Consider the following 23,062-nt stretch of genomic DNA (forward strand, 5'->3'; position numbering starts at 1 on the left):
GTTAGGAACAAACTTTGAGAAGATTGTTAGTAGTCTAAAAAGGATCTTAATTGACTTGCATTCTGTGGTGATGGAGCCTCCACTATTGCCTTCACCTTTGATAGTGCCTTGTGAAACCTTGAGTTGTCCACATTTGAAGGCCTTAAGAACTCACAATTACCCTTGCAGACGCTTAATCTATTTTCCATGAGTCTTTGCAATGTAGCATCCAAGTTTTGTCAGTAATCACACTCACCTTTTCCAGTAATGAATAAGCCATCCAAATAGCATGAAGTCAACCCACTCAGGATCTGGTCCATCGCTCGCTGAAAAATTGCAGGCACCCATTTGATGACAAGTGGAAGCCTTTGGTACCTAAACATACCTTTGAGAGTCACTATGGTCAACAGTTCCTGAGACTCTGGCTCCGTAAGCATCTTCAAGGATGCTTGATACAAGTCAATCTTGCTAAATGTCTGCCTCCGGCCAATCCTGCAAAGAGGTCTTCAATGAGGAGAAGAAGATATTGTTCAGCCATAAGAACTGAGTTAATGGTTACACAGAGTTCCTCACAAAGCCCTAACGACCCATCCCTTTTTAGAACAGGAACCACTGGAGTTGCCCATTTACTTATACACACTAGATCAAATACCTTACTTTGGAATAGTCTTTCCAATTCAGCCTCGAGCTTTGGTTTGAGGGCACATGGAACTGGTCTTGAATTCAGGCATTTGATCATTGTGTCAGGCTTAACAGCCAGCTTAACAATGACTCCTTTCATATTGCCCAGTTCTCTGTTGAATACTTCTGCACGTTTCTTTAACACCCCTGTGGACAATGCTCCCACCAAGCAAGTGCACTTCATGTGAGTTGAATTTGAGCTGTTCCAACCTCGAGCGACCCAGAAGCCCTGGATAACAACCTTTAACAATGTAGAGTGGAACTTTCTTTCTCTGTTTGTTAATCTCCATTGTAACATGCACTACTCCCTCCACTGGAACAACCTCATAACTGTAGGTCTTTAAAGTCAACCTTGTCCCTTCTGGGGTGAGATGCTGTAATTTCTCTTTGTAAACTGTCTCTGACACCAAGATCTTCTTGAATTGAAGTGAATCCACAGGATGCATGTCCACCTGCAACCTCACTGTGACCCCGGCCAACCACAGGGTCACCCAGTAGTCATCTCTGTGTCTTAAAATAGATACAGGTTTCCCCCACCATCCGAAGGTAGAGCATTCCTATGAAACGGTTCGTAAGCCGGAATGTCATAAAGCGAAGAAGCAATTACCATTTATTTATATGGGAAAATTTTGTGAGCGTTCGCAGACCCAAAAATAACCTACCAAATCATGCCAAATAACACATAAAACCTAAAATAACAGTAACATATAATAAAAGCAGGAATGATATGATAAATACACAGCCTATATAAAGTAGAAATACTTTTCCACAATCATTGCTGGCACTGTTTTCCGTGGCAAAAATCTCACGCAAGCGCTGTTGGCAGAAACACGGCGCAAGCGCTCTCAGCAGAAAATCGCAAACAAGCGCTGTTGGTAAAAACATCCTCTCCAGTAACCTTTAAGCTAGGAAGCTGCCAAATCATACCAAATAATACATAAAAATATACAGCCGATATAAAGTAGAAATAATGTATGTACAGTATAGTAACACTTATGGGAATCAGGAAGACAGCTTACCGAACACACTGATGATGGTGTTAGACTGAGTCGTCAGAGGTTCAGGTGGTGCAGTGGCCCACACCCTCCAGGCCGCCGATCCGCGAAGCATGCAGGGTACAGTGTTAGCCAGGAGGCACATAGCACATCTTTAAGAAAAAAGTCGAAATAAACATGCTAATTAATTAGGTGCTGCCCGGCACATAAATGTCGGCCCAGATCAGAGGTGACGTTGCCTCTGATCTGGGCCGACATTTACATGCCAGGCGGCACCTAATTAATTAGCATGTTTATTTTGACTTTTTTCTTAAAGATGTGCTATGTGCGTCCCGGCTACCGCTGCATTCTCTGTGAATCAGTATCTGTCCGCGACCTGGAGGTTGGGGCGGTGGGACAATGGGGTTTCATCTCATCATCATCTGTTTCCATTAGGGCAGGCAGCTCATCTTCTTCTATGTCCGTCTGCCTCAATGTCGAAGGTCGAGGTTCGTTGTCTGCTGTGGCTGATGTGGAAGGCTTGCTTGACTGCTGAGCCTCGTGCATTTTTCTATCACACAGTTCTTTGTAAGCACTCAAACCATCCTGCAAATATGCCCTAAACTGACATACCCTTTCAAAATTAAAGTCGTACTTTATCATTGCAGCGAAAATCTCACGCAGTTGCTTCACATTCAGTTCCTGGACGACTTCACTTTCGCTACTGAATTCGGTTTCGATTGTTATCCTTTCCTCTTCCAATTGCATCAGCCCTTCATCTATCAGTTCTTGGTCATGGGATGCCAAAACCTCTTCAACATCATCTGCGTCAGCTTCCACAAGCCAAACTCACGTTGTCCTTACTTCATTCACCATGATCAAAATGCTTAATTATATCTAGTTTTACGCTATGTGTAACACCCTTACGAGCTCTTTTAGGCTTTTCCGATACCTTAGAAGTCATCTTGCTAACAGATGCTCACAGGCATGTGTTTAAGCAATGCCGGCAAGAATGCTGTTCCCGGGGAGGAGCGGCTGCTCGGGGCGTGCGCTCCCTTTTATCGTGCGCTGCTTTTTTATCGCGCACTGCTTTTTTTTGCGTGCTGCTTTTTTTCGCGCGTTGCCTTTCTTCGTAACAGTGAAAACACCTTCTGTTAGCGAAAACAGGTAACTAATGTAGGTCTTTCGTAACAGTGAGGTTTCGTAAAGCAAATGTTCGAAAAGCGAGGGACACCTGTAAAACATACAAAGCTTCTTCAGCCACAGAGTGAGAGTCACCCAGTCTGTCCTCAGTAATATGCTCCACCTCGTTCACATGTTTCTTTTTGTTTTTCCAAAGGTATTTTTTTCTTTATGACAGTGTTTTTGGTTGGCAGTATCTTTATACTGTTACAGGCACGTTCAATATGTCCCTTTTGGCACAGCTTCGGCAATCTCAATCCTTATAGGAGCATTCTTTTGCTGAATGCCCAATTTGTCACAACAGTAACAATGATTGTCAATAAGTTTGTTATTCTTAAAGTCAGTGGAAAGTTATGAGCTTGGGAAGATGTGCTTAGTAGCTATGCTTCTTTAGCTGCCATTTCCATAGATGTACTAATCTCAATTGCTTTCTGTAATATTAGTCTGCAGTCTGTAAGCAAACATTTCTGAATTGCTTCACGATGCAGACCACATACAAGTCTGTCACATAATGTGTCATTCAGAAACTGCCCAAAATCACGTTGTTCAGACAATTGCTTCAGCATCACCACAAACTGTGAAATACTCATCTTCCTCTTGATTCCTTTTATGAAACCTGAACATCTCAGCAATTATCAAAGGTATAGGCAAATCAGGGTCTTCTAAGACTTTAACTATCTCCTCACAAGACTTATCGCCAAGCTTAGCAGGTTGCATCAGACTGTGTAATAAATCAAAAGTTTTTGCACCCATCACAATCAGAGAAGTTGGAACACGAATATCACCTGAAATTGGATTTGCCAATGCACAATATTCAAATCTTGAAGTATATGAACCCCATTGCTTTGTCATTTCGTCATACAGTCCCATACGCCAACATTGAAGCCATTTTCAAACAAAATCACATTCCAGAAAAGTTAACTAGTCTTATCCGTCTCCATGTCTCTCTCTTACTTGTTTTATTTAACTGTCACGTTCTCGTTTTCTCCCCTCTGATTCTTCATTCACCACACCTCCTGCGCCAATTTTCTCATGGTGTGTGACATTTTCTTTTTGCTCACCCACATTACACAGTGGTACACCACCAGTGTTGCACACAGTCATTTTTTGCCAAAGGGAACAAAACAAGAAATATCGCGCAAGGACTTGTCACCTCATCACCAGTTGTTATGGTTTTGGTATTGGGAAGATGGATGGCCATGAATAACACACAGGAGAGACAATGAGGTCAGGAACAAACATGAAGCTGATTATTTGGCTCGTAAGTCATCTACCCAGAATGCCTTCCCCCCTTACGTTCAGTGCGTAATACACAGGGAAGCCTGACAGCAATGCATAAGGGTCAAATATACATGAATATACAACACTGTTCATCCTCAAAACTATTAATCAGTGTAACACTGCTGATTCTCTCCCTCCCTCACTCTCTGCTGAATACACAATTACTCGTAAATACTACAAGAATGTTTACATGGTCAGGTTTACAGGAACAGCACAGTCACAAACAAGAGAAAATCTGCAGATGTTGGAAATCCAAACAATACACACAAAATGCAGGAAGAGCTCAGCAGGCCGGGCAGCATCTATGGAAAATGGTACTCTTTTCCACAGATGCTGCCTGACCTGCTGAAGAACAGCAGAGTATTTACTTTTCAAGGAATTAAACTTTTTTTTGTGATTAAAAAGCCACTGCTCAGTTATTTGAATCATGCAAAGTGAAATATGCACAGCTTCTCATCAACACCCAAAGCAATTGTATCACTCTGGCTGTTCTGTTCTGTTTGCATTATTGTACAAAAACTGGCCAAAATCTAAACAGACAAAACAGAAAAAGTAGTACGTAGAACCACATGCTATTGAAGCCTGTTCTAAATACGTCATGATTTTTTTTTCAGGCAAGCCACACATAACCAAAACATTTAAACTGCATGCTGTAAATTAATAACAATCTAAACAATAAATTTTGTGACAAACCAGTTTGTCAATTTTATCAATTCTCCATTCAGACATCTGGAATTTAATCCTCTTCCTGCCATCAGCACAGGCATTATTGAGGAAAAATGTTTGATGGATTAAATTTACGAAAGGAAATAACAAGTATTGAAGTATTGGGGTGCTGCAAAGATATAATAATCCTATTCCAATATGTACTATACAAGCATGTTTAAATGCTGTTTATCATGGGTGTGAGAGTTTAACAGCAAATACTTACAGTTTCTACAATATTTGTAATATCTAGAATGTCTCAAGGTACCTCAACTGAACCAAGTTAAGGATCAGTCACTGAAAGCAGGCAGTGAAGAAAGCTAATGGCATGCTGGCCCTTCGTAACAAGGGGAGTTGAGTATAGGAGCAAAGAGGTCCTTCTAGGACAGGGCCCTGCTGAAACCACACCTGGAGTATTGTGTGCAGTTTTGGTCTTTAAGTTTGAGGAAGGACATTCTTGTTATTGAGGGAGTGCCGCATAGGTTCACAAGGTTAATTCCTGGGATGGCGGGCTGTCATATGTTGAAAGATTGGAGTGACTGGGCTTGTATACACTGGAATTTTGAAGGATGAGAGGGGATGTGATTGAAACATATAAGATTATTGAGGGATTGGACACGCTAGAGGCAGGAAACATGTTCCGGATGTTGGGGGAGTCCAGAACCAGAGGCTACAGTTAAAGAATAAGAGGTAGGCCATTTAGAACAGAGTTGAGGAAAAACTTTTTCACCCAGAGAGTTATGGATCTGCAGAATGCTCTGCCCCAGAAGGCAGTGGAGGCCAGTTCTCTGGATGCTTTCAAGAAAGAGTTAGCTAGAGCTCTTAAAGATAGTGGAGTCAAGGGATATGGGGAGAAGGCGGGAATGGGGTACTGATTTTGGATGATCAGCCATGCTCACAGTGAATAGCAGTGCTGGCTCAAAGGGCTGAATGGCCTACTCCTGCACCTATTGTCTATTGTCAGTGACAAAACAGTGGCTATATTAATATGTATTTCAGTGTCCTTAAAAGATGAATGAGAAAGGGAGGAAAGCTTTTGAGAGAAATATTCAGGACTTTGACCTAAACAAAAATGTATGATTGCCAATGGTAGAGTAATTAAATCAGAGGAACTCAAAGAAGCAAGTAAAGCTGTGAATCAATTTATAAATTAAGCATTTTAAAAATCAGTTCATTACCAGATTGATCCAATATTAGTCAGTGAGTAGATGGCTGATGGATGAAGAAAGTTCAGCTTGAAGAAAGATACAGTTGTGTTTTAGCATGAATGTGAAAAGGTATGAGGGAGAAGAATGACCAAGAGATTTTGTAAAAGCAAGATATTAAAATTAAAAAGGCAATAATGAACCTTTAAAACAAAATGCAAAAATTTTGGTTTACCCAGAAGATAAGGCAAAGCCAATATTTTAAATTCAGCTTTTTTTCTTATCCAAGACCAAGATCTTACACGGTTAGCCAGGAGACAAGAGTTAATTTCTTCCAGGCTGTTGGCCTTGACAGCTGGCCACCAGGAGGATCATAAAAGTAACTAAGGCGAGCTGCTGAGGTTCAGATTTCCCAGCTGGCAGCAGTCAGAATCCACTCACTCAGTCAAAAGCAGATATTTCTCAGATAGGAATCAGAGCCGACACTGACCACCTTCACTCTTCCAACTAGACGGCAATACCTTCAGCTCCAGAGCAATGAAAGTAAAGCACCTATTTGCTATGCTGAACTCAAACAATCTTTTTAAGTTTTACCAAATTCAAGGCCAATTTAGGCATTGAAAATAAGTCACTGGAAAGATTTGTAGGCTGAAATACTGTGATGCAATAATTCCAACCTAGATGCAGAGGTTTAATTCAGCTTTACATTCCACCATGTGGAGATATTTGTTACCTTCAATCTCAGGATATCCTTCTCCCTTCAGATATGGAAAGCCACCATGTAAACAGTTTGTTCTGCAATAAAAAGAGAAATGCATTTTATATTCATGCTGATGGCGAAAGTTAAAGCTGTTCAGGAAAAAGATGTGAAATTTATTTTAATGCACTAATTTTCCTTGAAGTCAAGACTGAAGATCAAAATTTTGATTCAAAATTATATCTTCCAATTATCAGAAATAACTGTTAGACTCTTTCATCTACATCTGTCCTTACCATTTTATCACTCTGAATGAGAATTTGTCAATTATGTGGAGGCATGTGCAAAATTCAGGAGCTAATTTCAACGGCAGATTATATCATTAAGTAAAGCTTTGAAAAAAAAATGACAAATCAGGTTTAGAATAATTCCAAGTAGTTAACAAAAGAAATTCCACTAGACTGTTAGAATATAGCAGGAATGATTTTTTAAAAAGAACTCAGTAAAAAACGAACAAATTGCTCTCTTGGACATGGATGAATACTTTGTTGAAATAATGCTTTGCTTGCTATTAACATTAAAGGAAATGAGAAACAGCACAGAAAGCGGAATCACACAGGAAATCACTGGAAAATTAAGTTTTACAAATTAAACCATTTCAAAATACTATAACTTAACTATTAGTTTCTAGTCCTCAATTTCCTTCATATTCAAGGAAGAAAATTCAGAGACTTGTAGAAATGGTTGCATCATCTTTAACCACAGGTGAAGTTCCAAGAGACAGGAGGGTGGCTAATATTATACCAATATTTAAAAAGCGCAAAGAAAAATAATCAGGGAATTACAGGCTAGTTGGTCTGACATCAGTGGTGAGCAAGTTACTGAGGGCGATTCTGAGAGACAGGGACCTGTCAACATTTGAGTAGACAAGGATAAGCAACACAGGTTTGTATATGAGAACTCACGTCTGATAATTTTTTAAGATTTTGTTTTGAAGAAGTAACCAAGACGATAGATGAGTGACAGGCAGTAGATGTTGTCCATGTGGACTTTAGCAAGGTTTTTGACAATATCTTATATGGCAGGCCAGTCTGGAAGGTTCGACTGGATGGGATCCAGGGAGAGTTTGTTGATTGGATTCATAATTGGCTCAACAGTTGAAGCAGAGTGAGATATTGAAGGTTGCCTCTTGGACTGGAAGCCTGTGACAAATGGTGTGGCATAGAGTTCAGTGCTGGGATCTTAATTGTTTGTTTATTTTATAAATGTTCTGGGTATACACATGCAAGGCATGATTAGCAAATTTGCTGATGACACTAATAAAGTGATATTGTAGACTGAAGATTATCAAAAATTACAGGAGGATCTTCATTAGCAAGGTAAGTGGTCATAGATTGATAAGTTAAATTAGGGGAAGACTTTCATAGCAAAAGGTAGGTACTGAGAAATGGTGTAGAACAAGTAGATCTAGAAGTACAACACACAGTTCACCGAAAGCAGCATCACAGGTCAACAGGGTAGTAAAGGTGGCATTTTCCAGGCTGGCCCTCATCAACCAGGGTCCTGAGTTGGGACTTCACGTTGAAGTTGTTTAAGATGTTGATGAGGCTGCCCGAGTACCATTCAACACGTTTCAATTTCTGGGTCTGTGTACTCCCTCTGGAACTGAATCCTCAACTTCCTTATTGTGAGATTACAATCAGCTGATTGGTAATAACATCTCCTCCTCTAAGACTATCAACACAAATGCACCTTAGGGATGTGTGCCTAGCCCATTTCTCCTATACTCATGACTGTATGGCTAAGCACAGCTCAAATGCCAGCTATAAATTCACCAATGACACCACTATTATTCACTGAATGAGAAGGCATACTGGAGCAAGATAGATCAGCTGACTGAGTGGTTTCACAAAAACAACTTGTATTCAAAAATCAACAAAACCAAGGAATTGATTGTGGACTTCAGGAAGAAATCAAGAGAACACACACCAGTTCTCATTGAGGGGTTTGCAGTAGAAAGGGTAAGCAGCTTCAGATTTATGGGTGTCAATATCTCAGAGAATCTATCTTGGGCCCACCATATTGATGCAGTCATGAAGGCAGCACACCTATGGCACTACTTCATTAGGAGTTTGAGGATATTTGGTATGCCACCATCTACAGATGTATAATGGGGAACATTCAGCCTGGTATAGAGGCTCCAATGTGCATGATTACATGAGGTTATAGAAGGTTAAAACTGGCTCTGTACACTTCGCGGGCACAATTCTCCATGTCATTAAGGACATTTTGAAGCGGCAGTGCCTCAGAAGACAGCATCTATCATTAAAGACCCTCACCACACCCTCTTTTCATTACTATCAACAGGGAAGAGGTATGTGTGGCTGAATCTCTATACTCAATGGTTTAGGAAGAACTTCTTCCTCTCCACCATCAGATTTCTGAATGGTCCATAAACCATACCCCATTATTTCTCTTGAGGACAATATTCAAGTTTGTAACTTAAAAGTCATTTTTTTTATGTCTTGCACTGCAGTGCTGCTAGAAATCAACAAATATCATGTCATATGCCAATGATAATAAACCTGATTCTGATTCTAGTGACCCTGATCTACCGAGGTATCATATTAAAGGACACAGATCATTAGAACACAATGCCCAAATTAGAGCAGATCTCTTCTGTCTGAGAGTTTGTAATCATTGTGCTTGGCTACCTATGCACACAGTACAACAGCTTCTTTGTATTGCAGGAAGACTGTACATAGCAAAGCAGAATGAAGAAAACCCCAGTTGAAGGGGATCCAATCACAAAGAATGGAGATTTGTTTCAATTGTGGTAGGTAACAAAAGGAAGAAAGAAATATATTGTAGAATAGTTGTCTTGAAGGTAAAGAACAAGCTTGACACTACTTCATAAAACAGATTTCCAATCTCACAGAAATACTTTTCTTGCTACAAAATAACCATGTCTATAACTCAATCTATTTTTTTATTGAAAAGACTATTCTCTTCTCCTCAAAAGCCCAATAAAAATTCATGAAATGAAATCCATTGTTGAAGGCAGATGGATCTCTTTTGAATAGTATGATTGTTTCATTTTGCCAATGTTAACATTATGACACATAAACTAAAAGAAAAATTAAGACAAACAGACTTGTTTTTACTGAATAACTTTCATGACCTCAGGTGATGCCAAATTGATTTGCAACAAATGTAGAATTGCAAAATGTCTTCACTATTATAAAGCATAAAACACAGCAACTTTACGGAGAGCAGGCTCATTCAGACATCGACGTGATAATACTCCGGTGATGTGTTTCCAAGTATTTTATGGAGGGCTAAGTATCGGCTTGGTCACAGGAAGGAGTAGGGAATAATTTATCCGCTGACCGGCATCGTCTGCTCCCTGTTGCTGGGAGACCAGGGTACAGTACTGACCACCACCCCCACCCCCCCCCCACACACACACACACACACACACATCTCAGCAGTGATCATCTGCACCACTTATCCCCTACAGACAGCTTCACCACATCAGGTCTTGGGGTGATCCATGGTAGTTGACAACACAGCAGAGGGCAGGGATTTGTGCAAGATTTCCAGCAGCCAGGTTCCTGCCACAGCAGCACATAGCCCATGTGGAAACCATCTTTTAAAGTACAAACAGCTGCGTGCTCAGACTGGAGCACCAGAAGGTCGAGCGGGGATGAGCTGAGTGGAGTGCTAGTGCTTAAAGCCCTATGGCAGCGTTACAAAGGGCATGCAAGTTTTCCCTTTGCCACAGCAAGTCAATACTCGACAATAAATGTCACATACACACAGCATTTATCTGGTCATTATCAGACTGTCCTTTGTGAGAGTCTACTGAGCACAAGTTAACCAATGAGTTTCAATAATATAGCATAGAATAAACTAAAAAAAATGAGCTTCACTTGCGTAAAGTGTACAATATAACTACTTCTTAACTTGCTTTTATTTAATATTAATGGGAAACACCTTAGAAAGTATGTCAAATTTACCAGATAAGCACCAAGGACAGAAAATGAAGTAAAAGATACGTCAGGGGTTTGAGAGAGCAAATAAATAGATATTGGACCACAGCCAGAAGGACTGGTAACCAGAGCACTCAGTTTCAAGGTAATTTTTGAAAGAATCAGGAGAGATGTTTGGAGAAATCCCTTGACACACCTAGCACTTTTAATCCAGGACATTGTATCTAAAAGACTGAATCAACAGCAATGATTCAGAGGTTAAATGTCTGAAAAAGGGAATACTTGCTTGACAATGGGAATTGAGCAGTCTACGAGACTAATTGCACAGCACCTGCAGAGTCAGAACACGTATGGTGGGTCAAATATCTGTGACATGATCTGCATACTTCCTGTAACCTTCCATCTTATGATCAGGGGTGCCTTTTAAATGCCTGGGTTTTTAAACAGCACCCCATTGCAACACGTTTCAAACAGAGGTAATATTTTTGAAGTCTTCTTGACTTTGCAGCTTTCGGAGAGATTTTAAAAAGTAACATTACAAATTTTGCTACCTGAAAAAAATGTTAGAATGTACACTACCAATCAGTTTTAATGAAGCACATAATTACATATGCAGATCCATAACATGATATGCATCTCCACTGGTTTTGAATTTTATAAATGCAGCAGTATTGACCACAAGTCTAGCATTTATTAATTAGGAAGGCCTGACAGGCTATCCCCATTAATCACTATAACGCCATCGTCTTCCTGCTGAACCGTGTCTACGCCCACCTGGACAAGCCAGCAAGCACTGTGAGGGTCATGTTTTTTGACTTCTCCAGTGCGTTCAACACCATCTGCCCTGCTCTGCTGGGGGAGAAGCTGACAGCGATGCAGGTGGATGCTTCCCTGGTATCATGGATTCTTGATTATCTGACTGGCAGACCACAGTACGTGTGCTTGTAACACTGTTTGTCCGACAGAGTGATCAGCAGCACTGGGGCTCCACAGGGGACTGTCTTGTCTCCCTTTCTCTTCACCATTTACACCTCGGACTTCAACTACTGCACAGAGTCTTGTCATCTTCAGAAGTTTTCTGATGACTCTGCCATAGTTGGATGCATCAGCAAGAGAGATGAGGCTGAGTACAGGGCTACTGTAGGAAACTTTGTCACATGGTGTGAGCAAAATTATCTGCAGCTTAATGTGAAAAAGACTAAGGAGCTGGTAGTAGACCTGAGGAGAGCTAAGGTACCGGTGACCCCTGTTTCCATCCAGGGGGTCAGTGTGGACATGGTGGAGGATTACAAATACCTGGGGATGCGAATTGACAATAAACTGGACTGGTCAAAGAACACTGAGGCTGTCTACAAGAAGGGTCAGAGCCGTCTCTATTTCCTGAGGAGACAGAGGTCCTTTAACATCTACCAGACGATGCTGAGTATGTTCTACGTGTCTGTGGTGGCCAGTGCTATCATGTTTGCTGTTGTGTGCTGGGGCAGCAGGCTGAGGGTGGCAGACACCAACAGAATCAACAAACTCATTCGTAAGGCCAGTGATGTTGTGGGGATGGAACTGGACTCTCTCATGGTGGTGTCTGAAAAGAGAATGCTGTCCAAGTTGCATGCCATCTTGGTCAATGTCTCCCATCCACTACATAATGTACTGGGTGGGCACAGGAGTACATTCAGCCAGAGACTCATTCCACCGAGATGCAGCACTGAACGTCATAGGAAGTCATTCCTGCTTGTGGCCATCAAACTTTACAACTTCTCCCTTGGAGGGTCAGACACCCTGAGCCAATAGGCTGGTCCTGGACATTTCATAATTACTGGCATAATTTACATATTACTATTTAACTATTTATGGTTCTATTACTCTTTATTATTTATGGAGCAACTGTAATGAAAACCAATTTCCCCCGGGATTAATAAAGTATGACTATGACTATGACTATGACTAATGAAGTTGATGACTGTGGCCTGACCTGAGGAATGAAGGCTGCATACAGCAATGACAGAATTCCAAGACAGTGGATGTGATTAGGTAACTTCACCATCCGCAGTCAGTAACAAAGATTTAATTGAAGCACATTCTATGTGTGAAACTCCCCATCACTCCTTTACAAATACCGTGCTTAGAAAGGGTGAAATTACTACAGTTTCTTTCTTTAGTTTAATTTCCTCTGGTCATTAAATGAACTTTCTGAGTAAAATAACATCTTTCTGTGTACCATCAACTCTCTTCTGTGATCCCAGAAATACTCACTGCTCTGTCCTGTTGTCTCACATATTTGGCTGACAGAGTCGTCAAAGCAGTCTCTTGAAGTGTGATAGTTGATAACCGGAAACAAATGAACTGGCATAATTTCCCTGTGATAACACTCAGCTAACAAGTGTGGGGAGGATTTTAGATGCCACACAACACATGGAAATCACTGTAACACTTGCATTAGCAGCTACACATTAGTGCTGGCCAACCACAAAGCATCACTGTAATTAAGTCTTAACAACAGAGATCTGCACAAGTGCCATGTGCATTATTTGTTTTGGTCCAATGTAAAGTTTGTAGTCCCTCCCTGTAGGGTGGCAAAATTATTAACACTGGATACTTTAGGTACCAGCTGTGGGGAACAGTCACATGTACATTGACACACTGGCAAGATGTTAATTAGCTCCACATCATCCCTACTGAAGCTGTGTTTCTCCTATTCTGTCTATGCACATTTAAGGATTAATTTGAAATTTCATCTGAGGGTAGTTTCAGCTGCCAATTACCATCAGAGTCCCAACAATGAGACATATTTTCTGGTCTGACACTAGTAGCATCCTTAACAACTGAAGATCTGCCCAATATAAGCATTGGATTACCAACTCCGACACAGAGGATTGATTTGGCTCCAATCTCCTTTCCCTAGACACACGATCTTGAAACCTGAATCATCCCTAAAGATCCTGTTTCATTTTGCATTCCAAATCCAATTGCTTCATATGCATGCCAAGACTTTAGCCAATTATATTCTGACTGCAGATCAAGCATAGGCCAAGAAACAGTTTTTATCTTAAGTTCACATCTTCCTCAGTTACATGAACATACTTCCTCCTGAAATATCCTGTGCCACACAAGCCAATCTTCAGCCAATTGAATTCACTCTACATGATATCAAGGAATGCCTAGAGGATTGAATACAGCAAAGGCTTTAAAAGGAGACCATCTTCCAGGTGTAGTATCTGTGATTCACAAGAAGTAATTCAACTCTAACCAAGTTCTTATAGTATCATTACAAAGGTAGCATCTTCCCATAAGCACTGAAAATTTTCCAGGGTATGCCCAATTTAGAAAAAACAGGACAAACCGAACCAGACCAGTTAATTACTGCTCAGTCTATCCTCTATCATCATGGTCATGGAAGGAATCATTAAAAGTGTTGCCAAGTGGCACGAGTTTACTAATAGCTCTCTTAACAATGCCCAGCTTGGACTTTGTTAGAACTGTTCATTTCCAAATGTCATCAATGCCTCAACCAGAGAGTTAAATTCCAGAGATGAGGTTAGAGATGGAGCGCTGGAAATCAATGTGGCATTTGACGACTGTGGCAGCAAGGGGAAAAGGGAAAACACTACAATAGTTGCAGTCATACCTTGCACAAAAGGAAGATGGCGAAAGGTCAACCATCCCAGTCCTAGGGCATCTGAAGAGAATTCTTCAGCTGCTTCGTCAATAACACTACTATCAACATAAGTGAGGATGTTGATTGATGACTACATATTTCAATTCCATTTCCAACACTACAGTTAATGAAGCAGCTATGCCTGGTTGTAGTAAGACCCAAAAAAAAATCTAGCCACAGCTGATAAATGGCAAGATACATTTGTGGCACAAAACTGACAGAGTACTAGACTTATCTACTGAGATATTCCTGAAACCAATGATCTCACATTAAGGACTCTTTATCCTGTTATTTCATGCTCTCATTATTTATTGCTATTTATTTATATTTGCATTTACACAGTTTGTTGTCTTCTATGCTCCAGCTCTTTCATTGATCCTGTTTACAGTTGGGTATGCCCACAGGAAAAAGAATCTCAGGGATGTATGTGGTGACATGTATGTGCTCTGATTTTCTTTTTACATTGATCTTCAATACAGAGTCCTAGTACATCCCACGTAATCTGCTTTTAATCTCAATGCAAAAGCCATCACAAATCTCTGAGTTGTAGCATATAGGAAGTGATCCCTCACTGATCCCATCTCATTATGAAGTACGGGAAACAGATTCAAGCGCTACAGACCAACAGCAAAATCCTGGGCTATCCATACAAGTACATATGCAAGCTCTTTGCAGACTACTGTGTGAACCTTATGCATTCTTAGTCTGCAAGCTCTCATTCTCTGATACACATCAGGAAATCAAATATTATGTTGCCTGAGCTCCGGAGTATTTCTAGTAATAGTCTTTTTTAGGAAATTAAATAAACTACAATCCCACTTCTTCAAATAAGCTATTAATTATGGATTTTAATTAAATTACAATGTCTCATTAAATCTAGAGATTTGATCTACTTATTCAAACAGGCCATCACAAAATAATTTTGCCCATGATTCCTGTATAGAATGATTCACTATGAGGGTCTTTTTTTAAACAAAAAGATGTTGCTACCTCCTAGCTCCATGCTCTTTACCTCATCATTTCTTGAGCCAGCCTATTATTATGTCTCGTTTTCCTTTCTTGCTTAATATGCCTGCCTTGGCATGATCTTCAACTCTTTTTGAATGCTGGGCTTATCAAACAATCATTTTCCTACATTCCCTCTGAGGTACCTCAAGGCTGTCTTTTAACTGCTACTGATTACTTTTATGGAGTCAGTTTTCATGTGGACAGTGAAAACACCAAGCAATCACTTTCTATCTCAATTCCCAATCACTTTTGAAACACAAATTCTTGGATAAATTGCATCTCTCTGCAGCTGAAGGTCAGAATGACTGAAACCATTATCCTTGTACTTAACTATCTATCTCTACTTGGGTCTGGCTTCAACCTCCTCTCTGTCGATTTTTTTTCAGCCTATGCTATAATGCTGTGATTAGCCTTTTGCCTGATTCAGAACTAAACACAAATCCTGGAGCAGTGAGGCTTGGCTATATATGCCCATGGAACCTTACAGCCAATCATGCAATGTGCTCATGTGAAAAATATCAACAAAATCAACTGAAACTCCAAGACAAGCAGTTGGAGACAGACTACACTGGGCTCGTAAAAAGGTTCACAGACATTGCCACACTATTAATAGCCGTAACTACACTGTGCATCCTCCGCGCAATAGGTAGCGGAGATTGAAATCTGGTTCAGTCCCACAGGATCAAAAGTTAGTTTACTTTCTATTGTGAAAAATAGTATTTTAATGTAAAAGGAACATTTATTTTTGACTGCAAAGTATTACCCACTCTGCTTTAACTTACCCTTTTTCCACAGCAGAATTCCCTCAAGGTACTTCTGCCAAGTACACATAATCACTTTTTGTTAAACCCCTACTGAAAAGATTCCAACATCCTCCATTCTCACTACATATTTCCTGACCCATTGGAGGTCATCACACCCCAAATCCCTATGTCCTAAGACGTCCTCCTTCGTTGGCTCTTCTTACCAAAATTTTCTCAAAACTTCATTCCCCTCACTCCTGACTTCAAGAGTTGAATTTTTCACTCTCAGAACCCTCTTGAAACACAGCTTCCCACAGAAACGAATGCTTTCAAAGTCACTCCAGCAGGGTTGGGATCCCATTGTTATCCTTCTACTTATTTGAGAAAAGCCTCAAGAAGTTTGTTTATGAAGTGGAATTATAAAAATGCAGCTGGGATATTTGAATGCCTTAAATATTTGTATCATTGCACAGACCTCGTCTGGAAGGAATTTCTCACACCATGTTCTATTTGTGAGAGAACTTTTTCATAATTTAACACAAAACAAGAACCATTAAAACTCAGACTAGGAATTAAATAATGACTCAATATACCATATCTTTTAAACCTTTTCATCTTTTACGTGGAGACATTCTGGTCAATATCCTGTTATATACTTACATCTATAGTGTAAGGGAAGAAAATCAGACAAATAGGAAAAAAATAAAAGACTTGACTGATGAGAATGCCAGCTACCACTTGTTTACCGGAAAGCAACTTCTTTTGAGATATTATTCACAATTATCCATCAGGATGTACCCATACCAGTAGTAGCCCAGTATTTTTTAGGGAGCTAATTTCTTACAGAACTAAGCCTAACAGCTGATTCACATCAACCAAGAACTGCATTCTCTGCTATTCTGAGGAAGATCCATTCAACGTGTTATGCTGGTTCTCAAACAAAAGCATGATTTTTCTTTTAAATAAACTATTCTACCCCCACATTCCCAACCCATTCTATAATAGTTTTCTAATAGATTTTATGGGCTTTAATGGAAACAAAGTACTATGGATTAAAATGCTCTACTTAAAATTATGAGCTCATAAATTCCCATGTTGCCCCTCATTAATCCATAATCATCTGTGACATTGCTCATTTGGTGATACATGCTGACACCACCATGAAGGATGCATTGTTCCACTTCAGTCAGCTCCCCATGTCCTACTTTAAAAATCTACAGCATGCCTGTTAATGAGCTACAGGATAGAAAATACAGCAGCGAATAGCTAAGGAATCTGAGAGGCAGAGCCTCACTATGATCCTGAACTAATTGCATGCTTTTAACTTTTTCTCCAATGCAATCTCATGCCTAGAAATTAGTGCACTGTCTGCTTGTTAAGCACTAAATCATCATGTTTAACACAAACTCCAACGCAAATTCCTTGTAAAATTATATTGATCAAAACATGATAAGGATGGCATACATGCTGAACTATGTGCTAAAATAGGATCTCCACAGTTCCTTACACAACCTTACAAATGAAAATGCTTGCTGCCAATTTGTTTTGCACTAATTGAAGGAGTATATCAGCCATTAAAGGCATACTCCCTTAGCAACCAGTCTGCAATCACCCTGGCTTTCAAAGAAGAAAGAACTTTGCAAGGGAGGGTGAGAGAGCTCCAAAATTTACTGAGCAGGACTTAGACCTGGTTATGGGAATTCATGTGAAGAGGGAGGTCTTGCACTCATGTTTCTTCTCTTCTAAGGAGGATTGGTGGGGGAGGGATGAACAAGGTGGGAATGGTGAAAAAATAGCCAGGATCACTGTGTGAAGAGCTGGGCAGGATGTGGTTCACATAAGAGCAAGAGTCCCCACATAACCGAGGAGTGTTGCAATACGTGTTATGGTGTCAGAAAGTACAAATAAGCAACACAACACTGCTCCCAGACATCACACACTCACACAAGCACACAGAAACAAAGAACTCCATTCACATTCCCGACATATCCCTACCATTGACATTCCCTGTCCTTTACTCACACTGAGGTCAAGCCACCAAACTCCAAGTGAGGATAAAGAAAAGAACGCTAATCACGGGTCTGATCAACAGGTTATGTACATAATTTTCACATGCTCTGAGTGAGCCACTATTGTTTCTGAGTAGCAATTCAGGAACATCAAACAGATGTGAGGAGCATGCATATCTGTGCTGAGATTAGAGTTCCTCAATCTAAACAAATATAGCAGAACATCACAGAACAAGTCGCAGATGTAAAATAGGGTAGGCAAATGGTTTTGGGAGGATGTGAGGGATTACTATCATCTGGGTTGTCTCTGGTTATTATGGCTGTTCAAAGTCATGATATGAAGAAGGTAACTTGCCTACATTGGCAGCTTTCAGTTTGCAAGAACCCCATGACAGCATCTATGAGGCAACTAATGGTTTCCTCTGTCCTTCGGTAGGGCACAAGGCTGTTAGTGTTCAGCAGGGACATTGTGTGCCTCATCCTCCTTTACCTTGCAACACATGATACTCAGATTCTGCGTTTCCTTACTGTGCTTCCTCTAGCATGAGCTGCTATCTTTGGTATTCATTCTAGCTGTCAGCATACAGTTAAGGTTTCTGCACTTGGTTGACATAAAATGCAAGGTGCCCTTGGGCTGATAGCAATGGAATCTTTTTTTAAACAAGACCAGCAGGATTATGATCAAAATTCCAGTACTTGAATAGCAGCTGTGAAAAGGTAACAAACTAGTGAAAGCGGACAGTGAAACAGGGCTCAACCCCTGCCCTCAGGATCCACTCCTCAGGGCAAAGCAAAATGCTAAAAACGTGGGTAAGTCTGGGCTCTATGACCAAAGGCATCCTATGAGCATGCTCTATGAGAATAGGCTGAGTGAACTTGGCCTTTTCTCTTCGCAGCGATGGAGGATGAGAGGTGACCTGACAGAGGTGTAGAAGGTGATGAGAGGCATTGATCGTGTGGATGGTCAGAGGCTTTTTCCCAGGGTAGAAATGGCTGGCACGAGAGGACACAGTTTTAAGGTGCTTGGAAGTAGGTACAGAGGAGATGTCAGGGGTATGTTTTTTTACGCAGAGAGTGGTGAGTGCGTGGAATGGGCTGCCGGCGAAGGTGGAAGAGGCAGATATGATAGGGTCTTTTAAGAGTCTCCTGGATAGGTACATGGAGCTTAGAAAAATAGAGGGCTATGGGTAACCCTAGGTAATTTCTAATATAAGTACATGTTTGGCACAGCATCATGGGCCAAAAGGCCTGTATTGTGATGTAGGTTTTCTATGTTTCTATATGCATTTCCCAAAAACATGACCTTAACCTTGTGGATATTCTTACAATCACTTGAACATGCAGGGAGTGCTTATGTACTCCCTGGGTTATCATTGGAGGCCTTACGAGCACGTGAATGCAGTCAATGGCAGTCTAAACCCAAAAGAAACCAATGATCTTGGCAGATCTCAGTACCCAATGGGCTGCTTGCTTCACACTGAAACCAAAGCAGGTAAAATAACTTCTCTGTCAGGATGGTATCTAGGTAACCTCTCTGAAGTAATGGCAAATGGCCAGTTATGAAACTCTACAGTGATCTAGCTCAGGTTGTATGGGAAGATTTTGTTGCAAGCTAAGGTGAACTTGACCTTGATTGGAAGTGCAAACCATGCATGAAAGCATGGCCAAAGGCCTTGTGCAGCATTTCGCAAAACTCAGCTTTGAAAATACTGAGTTTGCAAAATACTTTGCTCATCTAAGAGTTTCAGAAAATGTGATGTTACTTTAGGAGAGGCTCTTCACAGATAAGTATACCATTTTCTTCTGCCCAAGCATCATATAACCCAAAGGCTCAGCCATAGTCATGATGGTACCCTCAGTGATGGAGTGCTGTCAATGATCTCAATGATGGACTATCTGGCTACTGAGCACCTTAGCCCCTGAATGCTGGAGTAAGACTAACTGCTATTTTATGCATGTACTGTGAGCTCTACAATAATCTCCTGTTGGTTCTGTCACTGCCAATTTGGTCATCAGAGAGTACCTTCAAATAGGTGAAGAAAATAAACCAATTTGTTCCACCTGCTCCTAGATGATCTGAAACAGAGACGAACCACTGAGCTCCAATTTCACCTGGAAGCCCCAAAAGGGACTTGGTATGGCTGGTAATGTCATTCTGTGATACACTAGGCTGGGATAAACTCCTGTGTGGATCAACAGTTTAATTCTGCATCGTGCACATTTCACTCAGAAATAATTGCAAGTACAATATACTTAAGATAAAATTTTGCACGATTAGTACCATGGAAAGGATGATAATTCATCCAATTTCTCAGCTTTAATTTTTTTTATTGTGTTCTGCTGAGCACTAATGCCACACTATCCATCTATGACTTCTATCTTTTCCAGCATCTGAAAGCATTTCAATTTCAGTACCACACAGTTCAAATATAATGGCATTATAACATATTAACTCTTCTCTATATTTTAGCTCAGAACCATACCCTCAGTTATAATCAAAGTAAATGTTTCTAGTAGCTATGTAATGCATATTTTTTTAATCTGCTTATTTGTGTGGTAATAACCTGATTAGACAGCCTGTTCTTCAATAACCAGTTTAAAAGACTTACTAGTAGAAAAGGGGGAGAGATTATTGCATCTTGAACACTGAGGGAAAATCAAAAAAGGCAACTACAGTAAAGCAATTACAATTAAAAGCAATTACAAATTTATTAAAAGCACTATTCCAAGAGAATAAGGGGTGCTTTAACTGAATTTACTTCAACGTCAGAGCAAAAAGAGTTCAACAGTTGTATAATCTCTGTTCCCTGAAGCAGTTTTCCCAGTACTCACTCACAAGCAGATTTCCTCCTCCAACCCCCATACTCCTACCAACATCCTTGTCAGTCAGTTAGCTTCACATCGGTATCTTTCCTAACATACAACAGCTATAGAAACATGATTGTGCTGGATAAAAACACATTCTATAACTATGCTGAATAATCAACAAGTTTTCAATGCTTACCTTGCAAACTTGAGAAATTCCTTAAAGTTATCTGAAATAGTGCACTTGTTATATAAATTTAGCACTGTACGGGACAGTGTAGTTAGTGAACAAGTAATGCAAGGTTCAAATTCCACCTTGGCTGCTTAAACCTTTGATTGCAGTTAATAATCAGGGATATGCTAGTCTGTTATCAGCAGAAGTGAGCAGTAAAGGACTCCTATAAAGACTGACTCACTTAGTGTCATATAAAGAAAGTAATCTGCCATCCTAAATGCAATCTGGTTTAAGCACAGTTTGAGCCCAACCCACTATTGACTCTTCATTGGACTCTGAATCTGCAAGGGAGGAATTTAACTGAATTCAGATTAAATCTTCTCCCCAATCCCAGGTCAACTGAAGATGGACAATGAACAGCGACGTTGCTTGTGGCAGGTTTATCCAGAAGATGCATTCTGAATTCAACTCTCACACTTCCTCTAAAATCTTGCGCAGGGTTGCAATTCACAAGCCTTAGTTCTCATAGCTCACTAAGTCATGTTTCCACTCGCATGTTCCACAGCAGCTGCCCTTCTCTCCATTATCACATTCATGCCACCCCTTCACAGTAAACGCACATCCTCCTCAGGGGTTAGCATGAGCAAACTCGTTACTTTCTCACAACCGTGCTGCGGGTAATGCTGCCACCTCATAGCTCCAGTGCCCCGAGTTTAACTCCAACTGCCAGTGCTGTCTATGAGGAGCTTGCATGTTCTCTCTCTGGCGTGGTGCACTTCTGACGGCTGCTCTGGTTTCCTCCCACGTCCTAAAGCTGTGCCGGTTGCTCAGTAAAGCGGGATGTGCAAATTGCCCTCGCTCCAGGTGATTGGAAGGAGAATCAGAGAATTGTCAATTGGTATGTGAAGTAAGAGGCAACAGGAATGATGAGATTGCTTTGGAAGCTGGCTTTTATCAGAACATATGAAAACATGAAAACTGGCGCTTTGCACAAGGTCATAGAGATATACCTCAGGAACATAACCCTCCTCTAGGACATTATGCTGGAGATTATGGGAAGAGAAAATACAGAGTATTGATGAGACTTCTTTTTGCCATCCACTAGCCTGAAACTGCCAAATTCTTTACCCACCATTGCAGTACTAAGCATCAATTAACACAAAACATAACCCAGCAGCCTGAGCAGCAAAGGGGAGAAGCTAGAAGCATTTTCAAAGAATTTATGATTATTAGCATTTCCAAAAATGTCCTCATTGGGCCTTGCCAAAATTACTCCTTCGCTAATGATTCCAGTAATCTCCAAGGTAATTTTCTGAGTATGATATTGTACTTGACTCAGAGATAAGCTTCTGAATAGGTTGTCTATGTCCATCTCTGCAAAATGGCCCTGCTTCAGTACCACCCATCTGTTGAGACTAGTTATCTGGGCAGACTTTCCAATCTCCATCAATTTAAGCTGGAATAAATGTTGCCACTATGACCTAGATCACACTAAATCTCATTTGCCCATCATAAAAGTGCACACTGGTAAAAATCGGATCCCAGTTCCAATTTTTACCAGGGTTCAGTTTTACGACAGGCAAATAAGATTTAGTGTATTTCAATATTCTTATCCCTGGATTTCAATATTCTTATCCTTGTTTTCACACTATGATCTCTATCAATCTTAAAATGTATTCAGATATTTTAGCTTCTCCATTTCTGGCTTTCTGTGAATCCCAGATAGATTCTATGGCAGGTGGCCATGTGTTCAACTGCCCAAGAGCTAATATATCTAAACCACTCACTAAATCTCATCATTTTACCACTTTTCTTATGCAAAGTGCTCCTTAAGATATTCCTCTTACTTTAAGTTATTTTCTCTCACGTTTCCTTGCCTCAAATGCATTAATGTTTGTAATTTCCGCAAAAGTCACAAGCCAAAAGCTCATTTGGGCCTGGGGATGTTTTAAAGGACAAATAAACTATTGTATAATTACAGGTAACCATAATTAAAAGGTACATCTTGCAGGAAGTATGGATTTCTGTCTCTCA

General features: G+C 40.4%; 1 protein-coding gene across 9 annotated transcripts in view; it reads right to left on the minus strand.

The window, feature by feature from the left end:
- Nucleotides 1-23,062, minus strand: part of LOC134348361 (alpha-(1,6)-fucosyltransferase) — an 877,712-nt gene that overhangs the window by 475,030 nt on the left and 379,620 nt on the right. For 8 of the 9 annotated variants that reach the window (XM_063051654.1, XM_063051603.1, XM_063051613.1 and 5 more), the window contains one exon: nt 6,681-6,742. The gene's annotated coding sequence lies outside the window, so the exon portion shown is untranslated. Of the gene's footprint in view, nt 1-6,680; nt 6,743-21,052; nt 21,180-23,062 lie in introns of those variants that run through there. The other variant, XM_063051626.1, reaches the window with a different exon arrangement.

Source organism: Mobula hypostoma, chromosome 1, assembly GCF_963921235.1.
Source record: "Mobula hypostoma chromosome 1, sMobHyp1.1, whole genome shotgun sequence".
Taxonomy (NCBI): Eukaryota; Metazoa; Chordata; class Chondrichthyes; order Myliobatiformes; family Myliobatidae; genus Mobula; species Mobula hypostoma.